The sequence below is a fragment of the Rhinatrema bivittatum genome, chromosome 10 (assembly GCF_901001135.1).
Source record: "Rhinatrema bivittatum chromosome 10, aRhiBiv1.1, whole genome shotgun sequence".
In the NCBI taxonomy this organism is placed as follows: domain Eukaryota; kingdom Metazoa; phylum Chordata; class Amphibia; order Gymnophiona; family Rhinatrematidae; genus Rhinatrema; species Rhinatrema bivittatum.
Window position 1 is genome coordinate 95,820,065 of NC_042624.1, and position 24,249 is coordinate 95,844,313.

A 24,249-nucleotide genomic window follows, 5' to 3' on the forward strand; every position below is an offset into this window, starting at 1 on the left:
ATGTATATTTGATAGGATTGTAGAATAATTTTTGCTGCACATTTTTTCCTACGTTATACATGTTTTATGTGACACATATATACAAAGAAGGTCATTTTCAAAGGCAATACACGTGTAATCATAGCAGTTTTCAACAGCCCATTTACCCGCATTAAGTGCCCTTACACGTTCTCTGTGGACAAGTCAATGGCATATATTGTGTAGCAACTTTCAAACACCCACTTACACGGGTAAAATACATTTACACGAGTTGAACCCATTTTATTTATTTATTTAATAAATTTATTTAATTGGTTTAATTGAGAATAGTGTTTCTCACTAGAGGAGAGAGAGCATCCAGATAATTTTGCCATACCTGCAACATAGCCTCGCAAGCAGGGCCAGTGCATCCCAACAGGCGAACTAGGCAGTCACCTAGGGCACCAGCCATTAGGGGGCAGCAAAGAGCAGCCAAGTGGGGCCTCAAGCAGAGCCTTTCCCGCTCACAGACAAGAGGAGTAGAGACTTGGTGGACCATGAGAGGCCAAGACTCGGCCACAAGCGACAACTATGCTTGTGTGTGAGTGAGAGGGATTGTGTGTGTACAAGAGAGCAATGGTGTAAGTGAGAGAGAGGGAGGGAGCCTGTGTGTGTGCATATGTGAATGAGACAAGGAATCTAAGTGTGTGTAAGAGAGGGAGCCTGTCTGACTGAATGAGGTCGGAGATGGTGCCAGGGCTTGGAATGGGGGGGGGGGGGGGGGGATGCAAGGAGAAGGTTCACCTAGAGTGCCTAATACCCTTGCACCAGCTCTGTCTCCAAGCATTTCTCTGAAATCATTTTGGCAGTTAAATATTCAAAAGTAAGTAGTTTAACCATCCTTGCTTTCTATTGAGCAAGATTGGAGCTGTCTACTCCAATCCATGTAAACAATATTATTTTCTTCACCACTACAGTGGCTTTATCAAAATATAATTTACTATTGGCCTCCAAAAAAGGGGTAGAGCTATCATAAGTACCAAAGAGCCAGATCTTAGGATCTAACAGTAACCAAACTTTAAGAATAGTTTCTACATCAATCTGTAAATGGCTCCAGAATTCCTGAATTTTGGAGCAGTGCCAGAAATCATAAAAAGAATCATTCTACCATGGGCACATTTCTGGCAGATAGGTGATGTACAGAGTGTGGCTCGGAATGCTCTCTCCTGGGATAAATATGCTTGGCAGAGAAACTTAAACTGTGTTTCCCTTAAAATTACATTTTCTGTGGTTCTATCTATTTTTATAAAGCAGTGTCGAAACTCCTATAGCATTCCATTGAAATTTAGCCATCTGGTCCATTTTCTAACAATCAGATCAAGAGCATCTACCAACTGAGCATTTAGAAGTATTCTATTAAACTTAGCATAAGACGGCTTTTCCTGTTTATTCCCCATTAAAGCCTCCTCTAGGATCCCACAATTCCCAAACTTTGGATTGTTTTGTAGCAAGTTAGAGACATAGGGCAGGATTTTAATAGGTATGTGCGGGCGTAGATTTGTGCGGGCAACTTGGCTCGCACAAATCTACGCCCCATAGTGTCTCACTTGTAGTTATGCATAAAAGTCTCTATGTGACGGCTAAAACTTAGATTGTAGTTCCTGATAACTATGTATTATATTGGAATCCCTAATAAATAACTGGTGAACTTGTTGGAGCCCTTTTAATTTCCATGACTTAAAAGCTGGGTTATCTGTTCTGGGTAGGAACTGTGAGTTAACCTGTTTTGTGATATATATGGAAAGATACTGTCCTCGCTGTGTAAAAGCTTACAAAAGAAAGACCATGCTGAATGACAGGATGAGAGAATCATATAATCCTTAATATCACCTGGAATCTCTTTCTCTGTAATCTGAATCAAGGCATTCAATGAGAAAGGGCCTAACCAACTCAGTACCAAATCGTATGGGGAATATCAAGAGGTTTCAAACAGCCAATCATATATATAAGCCTTAACATACATGCTACGTTGTATAGCTGTATGTTTAGACATTTTAAACCTCTTCTCAACAGTACATGTAATGGAATCCTTGTTTGGGGCATAACCTCCTTTCCATTCAGTTTCTTAATAAATATTATAAATCTCCCCTCTGGGCCTTGTATCAATTTTTCCTCTTGTAGATGTACACTCTTATTGATTAGCATATTCACCCCTGCCTTCTTCCATTTAGCCACTGAGAAAAAAACATGCAATAACCCATTCTCTCTTCAATTTGATTCTTTCCAGTTCAGTAAGGTGAGTTTTTTGTAAATAGGCCACTGAAGCCTTATTTTTACTTAATACATGCAACAATTTATTTTCCTTTTAATAGGTGTACCTAGCCCATTAACAGTCCAGGAGATGATTCACAGGTCAGCACTATTTTGAAAGATTTGGGGCCTCAGGTAGCCATTGTTCAAGGAACCTCACCAGGTTACCATCTTCAATAATCTCTGGCAATCCTACCAGCCTGATATTATTTCTTCTGGACCTATTTTCGAAGTCCTCTAGCCTCTCTTCCTGCTTTTCCACTTTCTTTTCCAAGGTCACTGTTTTGGTGGTGAAAGCCACTGAATCATCCTCCAGCTCAGAGATTCTCCCTTAACCCAGCTCCAGCCTTGGGCCAAATTCTGAAAAAGGCGATTTAAGTTCAGAAATTTGCTCAGAAATAATACTCAGTCTGCCATCCAAAGTGGCTACTACTGCAGCTATTGATTCAGCTACCGTGTCACTGTTAGAGGGTGGACCACTCAATTTCTCTACATCACTGGCCATCTTGTCTGCGAGCACCCATGGTTTCTCCTTTTCTTCCCCTCCCTTCCCCCTTCAAGGGCATAATCAATGGCGATTTCTCCATGCATTTATCAAGAGACATAAGCTGTTCTTACCAAGCCAAAATAAAAAGCAACTTAGGCACCAGTTGCAGTGGATTTCACAAGATGATTGGGGGCTGGCACCCGGAACCAGCACAGACACATCGCCCCGGCTCACCACATCATGTAACGTCAGGTTTAGCAGCATTTCAAGGAAAACAATAAACGCTGGTCCTAGCAACTCATACCAGGAGGGTTAGATGCTTATTCTTGGGTGTTAAAACTGAAAGCTTGTTTAAATAAATAAGTCTTAAGGGCCTTCTTAAATGATTTTACATCAGTAATCAGACGAAAACGGTCTGGAAATGCGTTCTAAATTTTTGAGCCGGCTACCGAAAATGCATGGTTCCTCGTTAAGTCAAGGCTTGTTGTCTTCAGGGTTGGAATATCAAGCAAGTTTTCATTTGCAGAGCATAGCTGATAAGACTTTTTATAAACATGCAATGAAGAACTCAGCTAAGCATTGTAGTCCTTGTTTAGTAAGTTAAAAATCAACATTATAACTTTGTATTGAATTCGGAACGGTATGGGTAGCCAGTGCAAAGAGGCCATAACAGGTGAAATATGGTCTCTCCTTTGAATGCTCATCAATAGCCGAGCAGCAGAATTTTGGACCAATTGAAGCTGATATAACGCATTAACGGGATTTCCCAAATATAGAGAATCACAATAATCTATTTTTGTCAAGATCAGGCATGTAAATCCTTTTGAAAATTACTCCCTGAGCATGTAAGGTATACAGAACAGAAATACATTTCTTTGAATACATGTTTCAATCATTTTTAGTGGGGAGTAAGGGTTTTACAGATTTCTGATATGATTCTTTCACTTTAGATTCACAAATTTAAAGAAAATAAAATATAATACATAAGTCACAGTAACTCTTTGATTAGTTGAGATTTATAAAGGAAATTCCATTTGATAACAATCAAAAATAAAAACTAGAATGTGTGTTTCATTTTGTATACCATCTATAGCAATATCCATAAAGAAAGCTTAAAAACTAACCTACGGGCTATGTTTTCATTTTCATTGTTTGTCCAGTTCAAACCACCTGATAAAATGCCATGAATAGTGAGTGCAGGCTTTCTTTTTCTAGAGTTCTTCTGCTATCTTGATCAACAACATGTTGCCATGGATACTTACATTTTCAAGGTACAAAAAAAAAGATGAAAGAGAACTGAAGGAAAAATATCATGATAATCTCATAATGGCCAGCAATGTTATTGTACATAGCTGATCCTTTGTTTTATTTGAATATCTCTTTTTTTAACTCTTTTGTATTTTCACTTGTGGGTATTATCACATCTGTGGGACAGTCAGTGACATAACTGTAGCCATTCTCATTAGTAGATGTCTGTTTATTTTAAAAATATCTTGTGATTGATTGATCTGTTTTTCAATGATATAGTATTTTTTTTTCAAATGTTCTTTATTTTTATAACATCGTAGCCATGAAACAAGTCAACTTACTTACACACACTTGTATGAACTGGAAATCTACCATACAGAATTTATCCCTTAAGCTTCACTTAAAACATGATCCAATGATATGCTTTTTGTCTCTGTTTTGAATCCATCCATCTGACAGACAATCAATATTTATTCCCACCATTCCCACACCCCAATACAGCAACCAGAAACACATAATATTACCTATTACCATACATCAGTTAAGGATTTTCTTTTAACTTCCATTTGTACCCAAGCCTTAGGGTAGGGGGAAAAGGGGGGGCAGAGTATGTGTGTTTGGGGCAATGTTGAATATGGCAAGGCCTTCTTGAATGGCTAGAGTCATCCGTCGCCTGGCAGTCAGGTCAGGATTTGAAAGCAGAATGGTGACTCCAATTCAGCCATGGTATTTAGGCCTGGAAGGACAACAGCCTTCCTGGCACGGGGCAGGCTATCTGGTAAGCATGGACCCACGTCCTTATTGGAAAGGTCCAACCCTGTTTATTCAGGGTGGATTGAGCTTAGGATTTTCTTGTCTTGTCTTAGTATCACTGTGTTATACAAAGGCTTGGCTACACAAGCTAGACCTATTTTCAGGGTTTCTTATTAATAAAGTTGTGACAATATTTAATTTCCAATTGAATATTGATTTCTGGGAATTTATTGGAATGTATGGTAAGGGTATAAGTGCTCAGATATGGTATGGCTTTCCCAGTTAAAATAAGTTATACAATTATTTCTGATCTCTGACATGGCAAGGAATAATAATAGCACTGTTGTTTAGAGTTGTGCCTTTGAATGTGAACTTTGATCTGAATGAGTGTATTTTAATTTGGTTTGAGTCTTGGTTTAATTTGGTTTGACTTAGTTTTTGGGTACTTATTCAGCAGCATGACTGCACTGCTGAATATCCCAGCCAAGTTAGCCAGATAGCAGCCTGCTATGGACCTCCATGTTTCTGCACACCTGCATTACTTACAGCACTCTTTAATTAATTAGTTAAGTCACTTATTTATTTATAAACATTTAATATTCTGCCTTTTCCTAAGCTAGTCACAAGTGGATTACATTAAAAAGAGAAAGCAAGTGCAATATAAGAATAACCTAAGATAAGAAAAGAGGGGTCCAGCAGGAATACAGGAGAGCAATAAAGAATAAAATAAAATAATCAATGGGCACAGTGACCAAAATTCATAGAGCTAAGTTCACAGCTAGTTCAGGGCTAGCAAGAATCAAATAAGAAGAAATAGCCCAGATGGACAAAATTGTGGCTCCTGTTCAGGCAGGGCTCAGATACTCAGGTAGTAGGTCGTAGAGGTCATTAGTGAGATCTCATCTTTACTATTATGTTCAGTGCTGGGGACAGTGCCTCTGAAAAGATACTGACAGAGTAGAGGTGGCCCGGAGAAGGGCTAATAAGGACCTGAATATGTATAATCCTAGTGGAGAGGAGAAAGAGGAAAAAATACAAACTCCTGAAAGATATACTAATGTATAAGAAACAAACCTTCTATAGTGGAAAGATAATTCTAGAACCGGAAGTCATGATATGAGGCAAAAGGAGGATTGATTCAGGAATATCATTAGAAAATATTTCTTCATGGAAAAGTTGATTAATACATGGAATGGCCCCACAGTGGAGGTGGTGAAGGAAAAAGCACAGTAACATAGTTGAAGAAGACATGGGATAAGCACAGAGGATCCTTAATTGTGAAGAAAGAAAGAGAAAGAGAAAGATGAAATGAGGTCTATGACATTGCAAAAGGAAGCACAATGGGCAGATTAGATGAACTTTACAGACCTTATCTTCTATTATATATTTCTATCAATTACAGATCAAATGGCTTATTTGAAGTTGCAACAGACACGAGAAACAGACAAGGTACAAATGATATACATACAAAATATAAAAGGAAAATAAATTAATTTGATCACATAGCCATTTTCCTGTCAATTTCTCCTTGAGGTCATGGGATGGGGTTTGCGCAGTTGCTGAAGTTGTGCTTTCCCATATGTTTGAGGAAGTCTATCATAGGGATGTACAGGGAGCAAATTTTTGTTTCCATTAATTTGGGGATATTTTCCAGGATTTGGTGTGTTTAATGTTTATTGCAGTTTGGTACATGTGCCAAACTGAAATAAGCATTAAATAAGAAAAGAATCCCCCCCCCTCCCCACTCTTCCATTGCCAACCCATTACCTCCCCCTTGTCCCCTTACTGCATCAATAGCGCTGGTCAACATGCAAAAAAGGGCAGGAGCAATCCTTAGCCTCTCCTACTCTACCCATTCTCAGAGTCATTCAGCACCATGGGTTTTACAGTCATAAAGCAACCTGATGCTGAACCAGTGGGGCAGGAACAACTGGGGGTGACTCTTGCCCCTTCCGCATATGGACCAGCCCTACAGAAGGGGTACGGGAGCAAGGGTGGGGGGGGGGGGGCTGACAGGAGCACGTGTTCTTTTTCTAATTTATTGGCAAAGACTAAGAGTGGGCACTATTCTTCGGTTTACTAGGGATTTGTTTTATCTGTGCTGTGCTCCTGAAAGCAAGTACGGTAAGACAAACATTTTAAAGGGGATACAACAATGTAGTTTCATTTTCCTTTGAGTCTATGCATGCATGTGAGTTGTCCTTACAATTTTGTGTACCAGGCTTTACATTAATTCTAATTTCTAATTTCTACCAAGAATCACAGTTTTCTATTTATCTTGTAATTTGTCCTTTCTCCCTATTGCTTTCTGAAGAGTAGGGCTATATTACAGCTTTTATGCATATTAAATAATGCAGTGTGGTAAATGAAGTATGGGCAAGGTGACTTCTGCCCTTAGTATGAGCTGATAATCCAAGTGGAAAAGTGCTAAATTATAGATTTTGGTGGCATTAATAATATGAATTCTAACCTAACCCCGCCCACACACACACACATAATTGGGGTGTTATTTAGGGACTCTGACCCATGTTTTTTAATATAGGATGAGTTTATTTAGATTTAGTTCACACCATTTTAATGGTAGCTCAAGTCAAGTTATAATTGGACACTAGAGGTGTGCATCGATAAAACCTTTATTTCATTTTGTTTTGTTTTTATTTCCCCTTTTTCTTTCAATTTTTTCTTTTTCGTTTAGTGCACACTATTTTAATTTAGTGCACACTATTCTTCATTTAATGCACACTGGGGAAGATTTTGAAAGGGTTACGCTCGTAACCCCCGAAAAGCTGCCCCTTCCACCCCCTGCGCACGCCAGCCATGGGACGCACATAAGCCCTGGGGCTTTCCTGGGGGGCGTGTTGGGGTGTGTCGGTGGGCGTGTCGTGGCCGGCGCATCATCGGGGGCGGTCTGGGGACAGGGCGCGGGCGTGGTTCTGGCCCAGGGGCGTTCCGGGGGCATGGCCGCGGCCTCTGGACCAGCCACCGAATAAAGGTAGGAGGAGGGAATTAGTTAGGGCTGGGGGTGGGTTAGATAGGGGAAGGGAGGGGAAGGTGGGGGGGGCTGGAAGGAAAGTTCCCTCCGAGGCCGCTCTGGTGGGAACGGAGGATGGCTGCGCGGCTCGGCGCGTGCAGGCTGCCAATTTTGTGCAGCCTTGCGCACGCCGACCCTGTATTTTATAACATGCGTGCAGCAGCGCGCTCACGTTATAGAATCGGGAGTAGATTTGTTTGCGCCGGGTTGCGTGAACAAATCTACTTCCACGCGCACCTTTTAAAATCTACCCCACTATTTGAGTTGTAATAGTATGCACTAACACAAATAGTGCACACTAAATTGAAATAGTGTGCACTAAATGAAAAATAAAAACAAAATGAAATTTTATGAATGTTTTTATTGTTTCAGTTTAGAAATGATATGAAATCAAATGAAATAGAAAATGAAACAGGAAATGAAATAGGAAATTAGAAGTGAAAGCACATCCCTATTAGATCCAGTAGGTATTTCCCAGTCCCCAGAAGACTTATTTATTTATTTATTTATTTATTTATTTAAAATTTTTATATACCGGCATTCATGTTGCAAACACATCATGCCGGTTTACATATAACAGGGGTGTACAGTGAACAATTCAATAACCTATTTGTGTAGAAGGAAGCAGTTACAAATAACAAGGTAAAAGAACTGGGAGGAGAGAAGGAAAGGGAGAGAATAACATTAGGTATAGGTATTTACATTAGTAATAACATTTTTACATGTGGAAGTGGAAGAATCTGGCTGAATAGAATTAATCGGTGTCCGGGAAAGCTTTTTTAAACAGCCAGGTCTTAAGTCTCTTCCTGAAGGTTGGGAGGCTGGGCTCCTGTCTAAGGTCCGGTGGGATGGAGTTCCATAGAAGGGGGCTGGCTGTTGAAAAGGCCCGATCTCTCAAGGTAATGTGTTTGGTAGTTCTGGCTGGGGGCACTTGAAGAGATCCTCTGAGTGTGTCTCTTGTTGGTCTGGAGGAGTTATAAATTTGGAATGGGAATTGTAAGTCGAGTGGGGTGTGTTGATGGATGGTTTTGTATATTATGGAAAGAGATTTGTAGAGGATTCTAAAGTGAACATGCAACCAGTGGAGATCTTTTAGGATTGGAGATATATGGTCCCTCCTCCTGGAGTTTGTCAGTAATCTTGCCGCAGCGTTTTGTAACATCTGGAGGGGTCTAGTATAGGAGGAAGGTAGGCCCAGTAGGATAGAGTTACAGTAATCGATCTTAGAAAAAATGATAGCTTGTAGAATGGTTCTGAAGTCCTGAGTGTGGAAGAGTGGTCTAATTCTTTTCGGAACTTGGAGTTTGTGAAAACAGTCCTTGGTGGTTCTGTTGATGTAAGCTTTAAGGTTCATCCGGTTATCAATTAATACTCCTAGATCTCTCACCTGTGTAGTAGTTGGGATAGTTGGAGGATTAGAGATGGCATTGTTATCTGGGGAGATGAGAAGCAGTTCTGTTTTAGAGGAGTTTAAAACTAGGTTTAGGTTAGCCAGGAGATGTTTAATTTCGAAGAGACAGTTTTCCCAGTGAACCAATGTTTTTGTGTAAGATTCTTTAATGGGTATCACGATCTGGATGTCGTCGGCGTAGAGAAAATGTTTGAGGTTAAGGTTGGAGAGGAGTTGGAGAGGAGTCTATAATCATAGAGGTAGATTTTAAAAGCATTGCTTGCGGAAAAACAGCCATATGCCACATATGCGGGCCGCACTTCAGCAACGCAAATTTTAAGAATCTGTGAATTACGCACATACATACCCATGCATGTGTCAGGAAGAAGGAGGTGGAAAAGGGGTGGGGCATGGGCAGGGCATGGGGTGTTCTGGGGCGGGGCTAAGACTTTCCTGCCTAACTCTGAATTTTAAAAAAGTGGACCATGGCGTGTGTCCATGTGTGTTATCCGCAAAACTTTGCCTCAGGTCCTGACGAGCACATGTAGAGATCTTGAGTTTTAGGGCTTTCAGCACAGCGTGAAGGTTCGGGGTCAATTGCGAGGGCTTACAGAATGAAGAACCAGAGGGGTCTTGAAGACCTCGATATCAACTGGACAAACTGATGGACTAATTGGAAACAATGATTTTTTTTTCCCCCGTGCGAGCATGTTTTAAAACCCGCCTGCATCTGCGCCTAAAAAGCCGCTAAAGCCCTAGCGGAAATATGCGCGGGACATTTACTGGAGCCGCCTCTTAAAATTCCGCGCACACATACGCGTGGCAGGGGGATTTCAAATGGTGCGTGCATACTATATAAAATCGCAGCATATCTCTGCTCGCGTGCAAATACGCACGTTCCTTTTAAAGTTAGCTAGTAAGTTTGTATCTGAGGCAATGTAGGGTGAAGTGACTTATGTGTTGTCAAGGAGCAGAAGTAGAATTTGAACCCTGGCTTCCCATGTCCTCAGCCTGCCGCACTAACAGCTAGGCTACTCCTCCAAAGTTAATGTATAACTTTCTGCTGGAAATCTTTCTAAGCCATGAATTTGGATGAGTCAAGCCCTTCATTTTTAAATATGTAGCTGCTGGTGTATGTCATTACTTAACCTGATTAAAATAAACCATTGTGTGGTACTTATTGCAGCCACTCCAGTGATCTACTGATTAAAGTAGCTGCCAAGTGGTGGAGCTGAGTAAATTCCCAGTATAGAGATTGGAGATAATTTCATATGTTTACTGAATATCAAAATATATTTGGGATCTTAGCTCTTTATTGATTAGGAGAGTGAACTGTCTATTGGTATTAAAAGCTTTGACATCTCACTATTACCTTGCTGACAGTTATATACTGAAAAATACCTTGACAATAATCCTTCATTGAGTGATGATAACAGATACCACTTAAGGTTTAAGAACAATCATATATTTGTAGACGTGTCATTTTAACCCTGTGAACACCACCTTCTACCCCTACCCTCTGCTTCTAATGGCATAGGACTGCTTGTTCCAAAGGCAGTTAAGCTTGTTTGAAGGTAAAATAGGTTGAGGTTGCTGAGTTTAGATTACCATGAGCACTTTTCAATTTACCCAAAGCAGCTTTATGTCTTCTTAAATTTTAGAAACATAAGACTTGAGATACATAACAGATTTGGGTCAAGTAATGTCTGTTATTTATGATACTGCAGCAATTTGTGCAATCTCTTTGTTTTATGAATTGTCCTTTAGTTTTTAAAAATTGTTACTCATTTCGAGCACTACATTGCTTTAGAAGAAAGATATCAATTTAAAAAAAATAAACAATAATCATTTCTCTACAGTTCACGTTCAGCACCCTGTACCCCTTCATCATATTAAACTTTAACATGTATCACATTATAATCCATTTCAATCAAAATTTTACCATTTATCCAAAAATGAACATAAGAGTATAATAAGTGCCATGCTGGGTCAGAGCAAGGTCCATGGAGCCCACATGGACCTTGCACTACTTGACCCATTACTTGACCCAAATCTGTTATGTATCTCAAGTCTTATGTTTCTAAAATTTAAGAAGACCTTGCACTGCCTCCATAACATGCACATTTTCTCTTATGCATATTCATTGTGGATATCCTGGTGGGCCCCCAGGACAGGTTGGGGACCACTGTTCTAAGGGACTGCAATAGGGAAGTCAGAACTACAAGTCCCTGCATACCATGGGGTAAAAGCAGGACTGTCCTGAAAATCTGGAGCCAGTTAGCAACCCTATTTATGTTCATTCATCTTTCAAGTGCTCCACACACTGCAAGACTCTAGAGACACAATCAGAATCTAATTTCAACAGGGAACACACGACAAATATTCAAGTAAGCAGCCATGTTGTATATTTATCTTGACAATTTGCACATTTACTTTTTTTTAATTAGAACTATTTATAAACTTTTCTTGGTATACAAGGTATAACAGCCAAAATGAAGGAGCAAGTAATAATCCACTCTCAAGCAATAACAATCTCTAGACAAGAGACCATGGTATAGGTAACTGTCCTTGAAGATCATTCAATCATACACTCAAAGGTGATCTATATGTATTTTTATTAAAGAGGCTCCTATCTTCCAAAATCCACGTTCAAAAGTCAATCTGTCCCCCGTCATGGACACCATGTTTTGCCAAAGAGAGGCTACATTGGGAGGGACTATGTGGCAATAGCTGAACCACTGAAGAAAAACGGATAGCAATTGTCATAATATATTGAAGACAGATAGCTGGAAACAGAGACAATGCAGACTAGGGATGTGAATCGTTTTAGGACGATTAAAATTATCGTCCGATAATTTTAATATCGTCTTAAACCGTTATGGAACACAATACAATACAGATTCTAACGATTTATCGTTATAAATCGTTAGAATCGTGAGCCGGCACACTAAAACCCCCTAAAACCCACCCCCGACCCTTTAAATTAAATCCCCCACCCTCCCGAACCCCCCCAAATAACTTAAATAACCTGCGGGTCCAGCGGCGGTCCGGAACGGCAGCGGTCCGGAACGGGCTCCTGCTCCTGAATCTTGTCGTCTTCAGCCGGCGCCATTTTCCAAAATGGCGCCGAAAAATGGCGGCGGCCATAGACGAAAAAGATTGGACGGCAGGAGGTCCTTCCGGACCCCCGCTGGACTTTTGGCAAGTCTCGTGGGGGTCAGGAGGCCCCCCACAAGCTGGCCAAAAGTTCCTGGAGGTCCAGCGGGGGTCAGGGAGCGATTTCCCGCCGCGAATCGTTTTCGTACGGAAAATGGCGCCGGCAGGAGATCGACTGCAGGAGGTCGTTCAGCGAGGGTTCCGGCGCCTCGCTGAACGACCTCCTGCAGTCGATCTCCTGCCGGCGCCATTTTCCGTACGAAAACGATTCGCGGCGGGAAATCGCTCCCTGACCCCCGCTGGACCTCCAGGAACTTTTGGCCAGCTTGTGGGGGGCCTCCTGACCCCCACGAGACTTGCCAAAAGTCCAGCGGGGGTCCGGAAGGACCTCCTGCCGTCCAATCTTTTTCGTCTATGGCCGCCGCCATTTTTCGGCGCCATTTTGGAAAATGGCGCCGGCTGAAGACGACAAGATTGAGGAGCAGGAGCCCGTTCCGGACCGCCGCTGGACCCGCAGGTTATTTAAGTTATTTGGGGGGGGGGTTCGGGAGGGTGGGGGATTTAATTTAAAGGGTCGGGGGTGGGTTTTAGGGGGTTTTAGTGTGCCGGTTTTTCGATTTTTCGATTTTTCACGATGTTCCGGCGAGGGATGGGGTTCGGGAGGGTGGGGAATTTAATTTAAAGGGTCGGGGTGGGTTTTAGGGGGTTTTAATGTGCCGGTTTTTCGATTTTTCGATTTTTAACGATTTTTAACGATTTTTCACGATATTTTACCCCCCCAAACGGCAACAATACGATTCCCTCCCCCTCCCAGCCGAAATCGATCGTTAAGACGATCGAGGACACGATTCACATCCCTAATGCAGACAGTAAAATAATGTACCTTAAACTTATATTCATAATCATGATGGGAGCCCTTATTGATACTGACTAAACAAGTGTATTTTAAAGTCGATGGCTTTGGTGCCTAGCGATAATTTATCCATTCAAGAAGCAGATCACATGACCACAGGCTGGCCAATCAAAGTCCTTACTAGAGATGTGAATTGGAACCGGAATCGGTTCAGATTCCGGTTCCGATTCACATCATGTTTTTTTTTTCGTCCGGCCCGATCGCGGTTTTGTTTATGGGCTGCGCCCGAGCCGATAAACAAAAAACCCACCCCGACCCTTTAAAACTAATCCCTTAGCTTCCCCCACCCTCCCGACCCCCCCCCCCCCAAAAACATTTTACAGGTATCTGGTGGTCCAGTGGGGGTCCTGGGAGTGATCTCCTGCTCTCGGGCCGTTGGCTGCCACTAATAAAAATGGCGCCGATGGCCTTTGCCCTTACCATATGACAGGGTATCCGTGCCATTGGCCGGCCCCTGTCACATGGCGGGAGCACTGGATGGCCGGCGCCTAGAGCAGTTCTCCAGGTCATCAAGGCTTCAGCGCCATAGAAGTGTGCGCACGATCTAGCTTTTGCAGTTTTGCTCTTAATGAAGTGAGCATGTCCTCAAGGTCTGAGACCCTGGTCTCAACTTCGTCCAGCCGGGAAGCCTTCTCTCTAACTGCTTCGACCCACTGGGCCATCTTTTCCACAACAATGCCCAATCTTGAATTAATATCACACTTTTAGAATAATGTGCAAACTTTATTAAATACTCACTCTTGCAAACTTTATTAAATACTCACTTTGCACATTATTCTAAAAGTGTGGTATTCTCTGTTTGAGATATAATTGTATGTATTAGAGGATATCTTGTGATATTACTACCCTAGGTGTATATTTACAATCTTGAATTAAGCCATTTTGTTATTTTGGCCGCAAATGCTTCCAGCAAGTTAGAGACAGAGTCTGCACCTCCAGCTGTGTCTATGATCGAACTGTCAAACTCATGAGCAGAGGGGGACAAAGCTGCCATAATCTCCACTTCTGGGGCTTCAGATTTAATTGCTTTCCTTATATTGGAGCTGCTATCAGCTCACGGAGTGAGTATACAACTTTATCCTGAGTCTTTAGCAGAGGACATGTCAAATCGCTGTAGCAAAATATTCAGGAATAGAGTCAATACAGAAGTAGGCCCAATGAGAGTTCAGCTGCTCACAATCTTTCTGGCTCAGATCATAACTGGAAGCCCACACACTTAGTTTTGATAAATGTACAATTTTTTTAGTATGCATATTTGTCTAAATTTAGAAATTGTGCATTTAAAGAAATACCCAAATTATCAAAATATATGTCTCTTGGCTAGTTAAGCATTTATTTTGCATGTAGACCACTAAATTACTCTTTACGAGAACATTTATCAATAATATAAAAAATGTATAAGGTTAGAAAATAAAGTCCATGGCCTAAAGTACTACATGTAGATCTGTAAAATCACTGCAGAGGATCTCACTTAAGACACTAGAGTTAAGACCAAAATATTTTAAGAAACAACAGGCATAGGTTCTCCAGAACAAAATTAAGCTTTCTTTGGGAATTATCAAACTGTTGTTCATGTTATCATTGAAAAGCGCCAAGTTCATGCCATAAACAGAATTAAAAGTAGAAATCTATTATTGTAAATCCATGAAATGCTAGAAATAATTGCCAGTACTGGATTCATTTTTCGCTGGTTTGATTCTGCTTTGAAAAGAGAATAAAGCAATCAGATGGGTGGACATTCAGAAGAATATCAAAGTTAAATTCACAAGAGCATCTGAGTTTGATTGTAAGAGGGCTTCACTTGAATGATTCTATTGGCACCTGCTCTGCTGCACCCGTGGGCCTGACTCCCACCCCCAATTACTACCCTATCCCCAGCCTCACCTCATCTCCTATTTCCCATTTCCTCTAAAAACTGGGCTCATACCCAGCAATGGAGTACCGAGGGTCTCCAGTGCCCGGGGTCAATGCATTTGTGTGCCTTTCCAGCACCCCCCTCCCCCTCCCCATCCTTCTTGCACTAATGTACAAGCCCCTGCTTTAAAATTGGCTATAAAAAAAAGTCTCAATAAAAAAGTCCCAAGGATCTTCTGTGTAATTTTGAAAAAGCTGGCCAGTTTCACCCTTCTAGTAAAACTACTATTAAAATTATTTGATAGCTTCATTCAACTAATTCTATATGGCTCTGAGAGTGAAGTCTAGAATCTATATAGCAAGGGACAGAATGTCAATATAAATCTTGCATCACCAATTCTGTAAAACACTGCGCATCCACAGAAATTCCCCCAACAATGGAGCTTGGATATTTCCCTTACAACTCATCATACAAAAAACATACTTTCAAATTCTGGTGTCACCTCACAGTAATAGCAACACAAACACTTTCCACTGCCATACACTTTGGGGCGGATTTTCAGACTCCGCGAATAGGCCTACTTTTGTTTACGCTCCAGGCGCAAACAAAAGTACGCTGGATTTTAGTAGATACGCGCGGAGCCGCACGTATCTGCTAAAAACCTGGATCAGCGCGCGCAAGGCTATCGATTTTGTATAGCCGGTGCGCGCCGAGCCGCGCAGCCTACCCCCGTTCCCTCCAAGGCCGCTCCGAAATCGGAGCGGCCTTGGAGGGAATCCTCTAACGCCCTCCCCTCACCTTCCCCTCCCTTCCTCTACCTAACCCACCCGCCCGGCCCTGTCTACACCCCCCCTTACCTTTCTCCGGGGATTTACGCCTCCCGGAGGGAGAAGTAAATCCCCGCGCGCGAGCGGGCCTCCTGCGCGCCGGGCCGCGACCTGGGGGCGGGTATGGAGGGCGCGGCCACGCCCCTGGACCGCCCCGGGCCGTAGCCACGCCCTGTACCCGCCCCCAAAATGCTGCCGACACGCCCCCGAAACGCCGCGACGACCAGGCCCGCCCCCCCGACACGCCCCCTCGGAGAACCCCGGGACTTACGCGAGTCCCGGGGCTCTGCGCGCGCCGGTAGGCCTATGTAAAATAGGCTCACCGGCACGCAGGGCCCTGCTCGCCTAAATCCGCCCGGTTTTGGGCGGATTTAGGCGAGCAGGGCTCTGAAAATCCGCCCCATTGTGAACTAACACAAAACCCCGCAAAAAAGACGCTCAAAATCTATACAGCAAACCTATCATAATGTAACAATAGTAATACCAAAGACTCAAACAATAGTCTTCCCTGTGAAAAAGCACAGGTAGATATTTCACTAGGTCCTAGAATACCAATACACCACCTACTGGTGAAATGAAACAAACCTGATTACTATAGATCCCTATACAGACACCACAGCTAGCAGAATCTCTCCCCCTGGTTACTTGCACAGAGCAGAGATAGACCCTCACAAAACACAGAATAAAGGATCACAAATTAAAACCATCAACATGCAGACAAAAACTAAAATGGAAACCTCAAGAAGTCAGACTTTGTGTACAGTGTAACCATGGAAAAATGGAATCGCCATTCTTCATAAAACAAATAATAAAATCAAGAAACATAAATCATCAATTATAATCATAAAACCATACTAATAAAAGAATAAATATTTCAAATCTATTGACAAATAGAATAACATCTATTAATTAAAGGCATAGACATTTTTTAAATATTTTCCAAGCACCAATAAAATATTTCAAAATAGTAGACACATCAAATAACCCCCAATAATTAAAACTTAATAAAGATTTTTAAAAGCCCTTGCTGTCCATACCTGAGAACTCTTGATTTCCAGTCACCCTGAGATTGTCTAGGATTAGGGGGCTAGGGGGGGCACAGAAATAGTATCCTCTCTCACATACATACTTGTATGCCCATTCTCTCTCACACATACACTGTCACATACAAACATATACATTCTCTCATATACACCTAGAACCGCTCTCTCACAGACACATTCACACTTTCATACACAGGCTCTAAGACCCTTCTTTCCTCCCTCCCCCCCACTACACACACACATGAGCTCTTACTCTCCCAGATTCCCTCATACACAGATACACACACACATACATGTACTCACTCTCACTGGCTCCCTCACACACATGCAAACACACCCAGGCAAACTCCCATTCATTCTCACATTGCTCCTACCCCTCCACCCCCCAAAGTAGGATTCCATTCATTCTCATACCCACACACAGACTCCAGGCAGGCACCCATTCAATCTCACGTATACACACACACAGGCCCACAGACAGGTACCCATTCATTCTTATACCCACACACAGACCCCCAAGCAGGTAACCATTCATTCTTACACGCACAGATCCCAGGCAGGCTCCCAATCTCACACACATACACACACACACACACACACACACACACATACACATAGACCCACAGGCAGGCACCCATTCTCACATACACATTTAGACAGAATCCCAGGTATGCACCCATTCTCACACAAACACACACAGGGCTAGTGGGAGCATTTGGTGGATTTGGCGGCTACCTAATTTGCCAGAAGTGGGTGGGGTGCTATAGTCAAATATAAGGGCAGCATTTTTGAAACAGCAAAGGAGGGTGGAGAGGAATGGAGCCAGGAAAGGTCAAATTGTGTGAACAAAGCTTTGGAGGTTTGAGGTGTGTGATCTATGGGATTCGGGTTGGTATGGGAGGAAGAGACAGAGAGCTCACGTGATGCCGTTATGTCATCTCTGCCTAGGTCAGCTGAAGGCTCTTGCAATGGCACTGAACACACACACAGAACCCCAGGCAGACACCCATTCATTCTCACACTCACACACAGACACCCAAGCAGGCACCCATTCTCACACATGCAGACCCACAGGCAGGCACCTGTTCATTTACACTTACACACCCAGGCAGGCTCCCATCTATGTACAAGCACATACTGAAGGCAGGCTCCATCTCTTTCTTTTACCAGCAGCCTTGTAGCCTCTCTCAGTCCTCTGCTGCTGTTGTCACTGCTGCTGAGTAGCTATTGGGGAGGATCCGATCATTGCAACTGCCACTGAAGCCCATTCTGCTGCCTCCTCTGTGTAGGCCCCACTGTATTAAAAATTTAAGGGGTTAGTACTTCCTCCATGCTGATCATGTGCATAGCATAGAGAAAGTGCTACTCTTGGGAGTTTTAATACCACAGGCCGGCACAGGCGACAGGAAGGGCACACTTCTCTGTTCAGCCACCCATGGGATGGGGTCCACAGGCTACTGCATGGGCCTCCCTATGTCGGCCATCTGTGCCCCCTTCGGCACTGCACCTGAGGGCATTGGATCCCCCTGCTCCCCCCTCGGCATGCCACTAATACCAAGAATAAAAAAAGAGACTGGGAGATGCATCAAGCCACAGTCCTGCTCTAATGTGCATTAAGTGATATATCCTGCACAGGTTCTCTCTCCTGTTACAATGACCTGCTTTGCACGCGATTTGCAGGCCCGAATAATGCAAATGCATGCAAAGAATGTTTTTACTAGGCAAGTTCATGTAATATTTTATCGCGGCTGACCGAGAAAGTGATCAGCCATGAGAAAATAACACCTGCTGGAATATCTTTAAATATAACACGATGGCCATGAAAAAAAGAAAAAAAAAAAAAAGAACTACTGAGGTAAAAAAAAAAATATTGAACTGGGTCAGGATTAACTCTCCCCCCTCCCCCGAGCTCAAACTGGGACTGCCTCGACAACGCAAAGGTTAAAAAAATAAAATAAAATTCACATGCAGTGACAGCCATCCCTGGTCCAGCCTGGGAGTTTTGGTGCCTCTGAGTTGTTTGCTGTTTGGATTCCAGCCTAGTTCTGCTTCTTTGTTGGTAACCTTGTGATGTTTTCTCCCCCCCGAAAAAAATGTGAAAAGATATTATACAAGTTTCTTCTCCCACCCCACCTCTTTTCTGGTTCTTCATTTTGTTCTGCCCTTCTACAATTGCAGCCTAGTTCTCCTATCCTGTTTGCTGGTTATTCTGGGGAGTTTTGTCTCCAGATAAAAAAAATTCGGTAAAAAAAAAGGTTTTCCTCTCTCTCCTTCTCTTTTATGGTTCTTCGTTTTGATCTACCACTCTACAACTCCAGCCTAGTTTTCCCATCCTGTTTGCTGACTATACTGGGGTGTTTTGTCCCTAGAAAAAATAAAAAATACAAGTTTCTGCTCCCATCCCACCTCTTTTATGATTTCCATCTTCAGTTTGACAGAAGCAGTCTACTGATTGGATCAATCACATTCCTCTTACTGAGACAAACATCCCTTACTCCAGCTGTCTTCAAGCTTCTGTATGGATCCCCTTCCCCTACAATACTTTCTGACTCTTGATCTTGCCTTGGCCATCCGTTGCTTTGCATGCCTACTGCCCTACTCCTTTGACCCTTCTTGCTGCCCAAAGCACTGCCCCATCGTTACAGTTTAACAGAAGCATATGCTACTGGTAGGATCAAGTATATTCCTCGTCCTAAGACAGGCATTCCCCACTCTGGCTGTCTTTGACCTTCTGTCCAAATCCCCTTCTCTTAAGTACTTGCCACTATTTCTCTTGCCCTGGCCATCTATTGCTTTGCATACCTGCTGCATCACTCCTCGAGCTTTTGATATCATTGATCATCCCCCTCAGCCCTTGAGGTACACCTCAGGGGGTTTACGGCCACCCTTCTTGATGCATTGTTCTACTCCTACCATGTCAGTTTTTAATAAAACTTCCATACCACTGCTGCTGTCACCACTCCAAGCCAGTCTTGATACCTTAGGATGCTTCGGCCAGTGCTCTGGCTGTCTTAGATGTTACTTCCAAATCTCCTTTTCCTACCGTACTTGCTGACTAATGTTCTTGAACTGGCCAGCCGTTGTTTTGCAAGTCTGCTTCACCACTCCTCAGGATTTCAATATTATTCTTCCTTCTCGCAGCCCCCAAGGTATACCTTGGTGGTTTTATGTTGCTGCATTGCTCTGCTCCTATCATTTTAGTTTTTAATGAATGCCAGTGCCACTGCTGCTGCCACTACTCCAAACCAGTCTTGGTAGCTTAGGGTGCTTCCTCTGCTGCTATGGCTATTTTCTTGGTACTTTCCAAATCTCCTTCCCCTATAATACTTGTTGGCACTTGGTCTTGCTCTGGCCATCTATTGCTTTTCACAGGCTTGACCCAGCCAAATATCTTTAATGGCTTCATGCTGTCTCTGACATTTTCTTCAAACTCTGTTCCCTTACAGTTCTTGTGATTATCAGTCTCATCCAATATTCAGCCTTTGATGGATTATCCCACAGCAAATGTCAAGGGCTGCAGAAGTGCAACCCCCAGAACCAAGACTGTGCTCCTCCTTGATTATTTCATCTGAAGTTATGGAGTCAGTATTTTCAAAAACTGATTCAGAATAGCCACTACTTACCACTGTACAAGAACAGCAGAGGATCTCTTCTCTGTTTGGGATCTTGCCAGGTACTTATGAACTGGATTGGCCACAGGATGGACCCTTGATTTGACCCAGTATGCCAATTCTTATGTTCTTATTCCTTGAATCACATGATATTAAAACAGCTAGTGGCTAAAGAGCATTTAGTGCCTCTCGGCTAAATTGTAAAAGTCCGGTGCGTGTAAAAACCAGGAGATACACTCATGGCTGGGCTGGTCTGTGCGTGTGCTGAGCACATTTTAAAATGGCCTGGCCATATGTATATCTCCTGGTATGTATTGAAGTGGCAGGCTCTGTCAAAGGGGTGGGCTGGGGGTGAGGGTGGGGCAGGGCGGGGATCGGCCAGGACAGCGGCTATTAGGCCCTGTAAGTTCCAAAACCAAAAAAATAGGTTAGTTGGGGGGGGGGGGTGTTTAGAGGTCGGGGAAGAGAAGGTAAAAGGGAGAAAGGATAGGTAGGGGTATAGGAAAGTACCCTCCCAGTACACTCCTTAATTGGAGCAGACTGGGAGGGAATGGGGCAAAGGCCCAATCACATCACCATGCGTCCTTTAAAAAATCCCCCCTACCCCCATGTGCACGAGTCACAACCTGCCCGCCCATACGCACGCCGATATTGAAATCGGGCTTGCATGTGTGCACGGATATTGTATTTCAAAAAATGCATGCATCACCGCGTGCATATTATAAAAGCGGGCCATCCTTATGTGCGTGCCAGGAACCGAACGTACATGGACGCACATGCACATCTTTGAAAATCTACTCCTCTAATAAGTAGCATCTTAGCTTTCAGTGAAGACCAACTCCAAGCCCTTCAGAAATGACATGAGGCCTTCTCCCTGCCTAGGGCTTTCTACCAGTTTAGTTGGTGCCCTTTGCCCCTTATTTGGAGCCTTGGGGTGCTCTTGCCATTTTGGATGCCTGTTTTGCATCTCTCGTGCCACTTTTTCAGATGTTTTCATCTCTATCTCTCTTTGGGATAATTTTCCACCTCTTTTGGTACTTTATTCCCTCTTTATGGTAGCTTGAGTTATTCATGCCACACATGATGCCACTTTGCCCCTCTCATACATCCTTGGGATTTCATACTACTATTGTTGCTACCCTCTGCTCCACTTTTGCAGCCGTGGGTTGATCTAGCCAGTCTTGTTGCTGTTTTGCTTTTCTGATGTTGTCTTGTAAAACTCCTGCCACTGTTCTACCAGTTTGCCCCGTTGTGGGTCTTTGGACTCTTCATGCTTCATTTGGTTTCATGTTGATATAATCTTGTTTTGTTGGCTTGCCTTCAGCCTTCTGATGATGTCTACCCAACAGTTTCATTAGACATGATTAGCAAAGCCCAATTTGGAATCCCAAAATAGGCTGCATTGCTTCCCCTATTGACTATAATGGGAAATAAATGAACAAATAAAATGAATAAACATTTTTTTTTTCTTTTGAATCTCATGCATGAAATGGAGGTATCCTACAAAATGAATGAATGAACCAAAACAATTTTTTTTCTTCTGCACATCCCTATGCTTATAGATTACAAAATACCCAGTGAAAATGGTTATCCTTTATAGTCTCCAAATAGCACATAACAGGGTTTGATAAACTCTGAGGATTTCAAAAGCAAGAAACATTAGTTGCATGAGCAATAGTTCAAGTAAACCTTCTTGTCTGGTGCTTATTTGAGCTTGAACAAGATTTTTAACAGTCTAGAAGGCCTTTAAAATTGCACATTGTCTTTACAGAATCAGAAATATAACCTTATGAACCAACATGTCTCAGCAGTACATTTCAAATTACAGAAGATGCAAACCAAAAGCTAATAAAAAAGTATTCAATTTACACAGGCTTTATTATTTTTTGATTAGGGATAGAGAAATTATTTTTCAAATAAAATTACACTCACTGTGGTGAATTTGATTTGTATTAATTGAAATCAGATCATAGTACCAACCTTGAAAAGGTAATTTATCATAGCCAACTCCTAAGGCTGTCAAGGCTGAAATCTTCCTGAAGGTGTGCAGCACTGAAATATTGCATTATATGCTCTCAAAGAGTTAAAAGAAATTGCATTACAAAAGTTATTTTCTGTGTGGTTTGGGGCCCTGATGCTTTGCTAAAAACCATTGTAGGGATGCGCACAGAAACATTTTTCGGTTCAATTCAGATTTTCAGTTTCATTATGTGTGTTGTATCTTTTCATTCTGGTCATTTGTTTCCATTAAAGTCAGTGGGGGAAGCAATGCATCCTATTTTTGATTCTAACTTTGGGATTTTCCATCCAAGTCTTATGAAACTTGCTGGCAGACATCTGCAGCAAGAGTGCCACGAACACCCCAGGGAAACAAAAGAGGGGCAAAGGACATTGATAGTGGCATGAGCAGCCCATGCCACCGTGAGAGGGAACAAAGCAGTACAAATAGGGGAATGAGCTCCTCAAAGCACCAAAACAAGGCGCAAAACAGCGCTGCAAAATAAATACCCCAATTCATAGAGGGCAGATTTTAAAAGCCCTGAGCACGCAAATCTAGCCGGATTTATGCGCACCTATGTTGCCTATGTTGTGGGGGTCAGGAGGGTCTCCCAAGACTATGTCACAGGGGCTACTGGTGCCATTGGTCGGCCCCTGTGACATAGTGAGGGCAAAGGCTATCGGCACCATTTTGAATACTGGCAGCCGATGGCCCGAGTGCAGGAGGTCACTCCCGGAGACCCGCTGGACCACCAGGGACTTTTGGCAAGTCTTGTGGGGGTCAGGAGTGTCCCCCAAGACTTGCCAAAAGTCCCTGGTGGTCTAGTGGGGGTCCGGGAGCGATCTCCTGCACTCAGGCCGTCGGCTGCCAGTAATCAAAATGGCGCCGATAGCCTTTGCCCTTACTATGTCACAGGGGCTACTGGTGCCATTGGTCAGCCCCTGTCACATGGAAGGAGCACAAGATGGCACCGGCCATCCATTGCTCCTACCATGTGAGAGGGGCTGACCAATGGCACTGGTAGCCCCTGTGACATAGTAAGGTCAAAGACTATCGGTGCCATTTTGAATACCGGCAGCCGAGGGCGTGAGTGCAGGATATGGCTCCCGGACCCCCCGCTGGACCACCAGGGAGCTTTGGTAAGTCTTGGGGGGGGTCAGGAGGGTGGGGGGTTTGTTTAAATTTGGCGAAGATTCGTTGCATTCGTGGGGAATTGTGATACGTTTCGCTTCCCCATGAATACAATGAATATGGCCCTATACGTTGCGGATTACCAATACGTTAGAAACGAATGCACACCCCTACTGGTTATTCTGCATATGCTGCATAAGAAAAATCAATTTCATTCTGTATATTTCTTACAGATTATAACTCAACCTGAAAGCCTACTTACAGAGAAGTGTAATCATACCTTGCTGATATACAATTACACTGTAACCTTCTGATAGATTACAGTTTCTCTTGCTCCTAGCTCTACATCCAGAGCTTGATTTAGGCATAGGCAACATAGGCATGTGCCTAGAATGCCAAATTCTGAAGGCACTCAAAAACTGAGACTCTCCCTACTGTTCTATGATTTCTGGAGACAAAACATCCTACTCCTGGTCTTCTGCCTATGGGTACCATAATCTTAAATTTAGCCCTGAGTACATCTAGGACACAGCAATA

General features: G+C 42.9%; 1 protein-coding gene across 1 annotated transcript in view; it reads left to right on the top strand.

The window, feature by feature from the left end:
• The window catches only part of NEGR1 (neuronal growth regulator 1), a 922,687-nt gene that overhangs the window by 103,366 nt on the left and 795,072 nt on the right, over positions 1–24,249 (top strand). The gene's annotated exons all lie outside the window — the stretch shown is intronic.